The sequence below is a fragment of the Penaeus monodon genome, chromosome 20, assembly GCF_015228065.2.
Source record: "Penaeus monodon isolate SGIC_2016 chromosome 20, NSTDA_Pmon_1, whole genome shotgun sequence".
NCBI lineage: Eukaryota > Metazoa > Arthropoda > Malacostraca > Decapoda > Penaeidae > Penaeus > Penaeus monodon.
In genome coordinates this window covers 23,974,011-23,974,443 of record NC_051405.1, presented here as the reverse complement: position 1 = coordinate 23,974,443, position 433 = coordinate 23,974,011, and the positions used below count along the sequence as shown (strand labels likewise).

Here is a 433-nt window from a genome sequence, read left to right as displayed (position 1 = left end):
GAATGATCTTCCATATAAATGTACAAGCAAAGACTAGAATATCTATAGAAAAAATCAGTTACCAAAAACGAGATACTACCAGATGGAATGCAGACAGTACTAGCACCTTGGCTCAAAGTTATCTTATAACCAAGTACAGACATCAGTGGATCAACCTTCGCACTTCATATTATCCCATGCATTCATACAACTTGGCTATATAATACTGGGAATACATACATTTTTAAAAATTCTTTCTTCTCTATATTACTACATTGTTTGGATATCAATACAGCTAATTATTTACAATATCTTAATTCCCTCCTACAAATTATACTTGGATAATGGCTTTACTCTTGTCTTACAATTTTATCAAATTAAACCGACATGACTACATTTCCATATCATTATTTCTTATAAAAGGAAACATAGCTCCCTTACCTCTCCCCCCCTC

General features: G+C 32.6%; 1 protein-coding gene across 2 annotated transcripts in view; it reads right to left on the bottom strand.

The window, feature by feature from the left end:
• LOC119585719 (protein salvador homolog 1-like) overlaps positions 1-433 on the bottom strand; it is a gene marked incomplete in the record, with an annotated part of 15,849 nt that overhangs the window by 13,545 nt on the left and 1,871 nt on the right.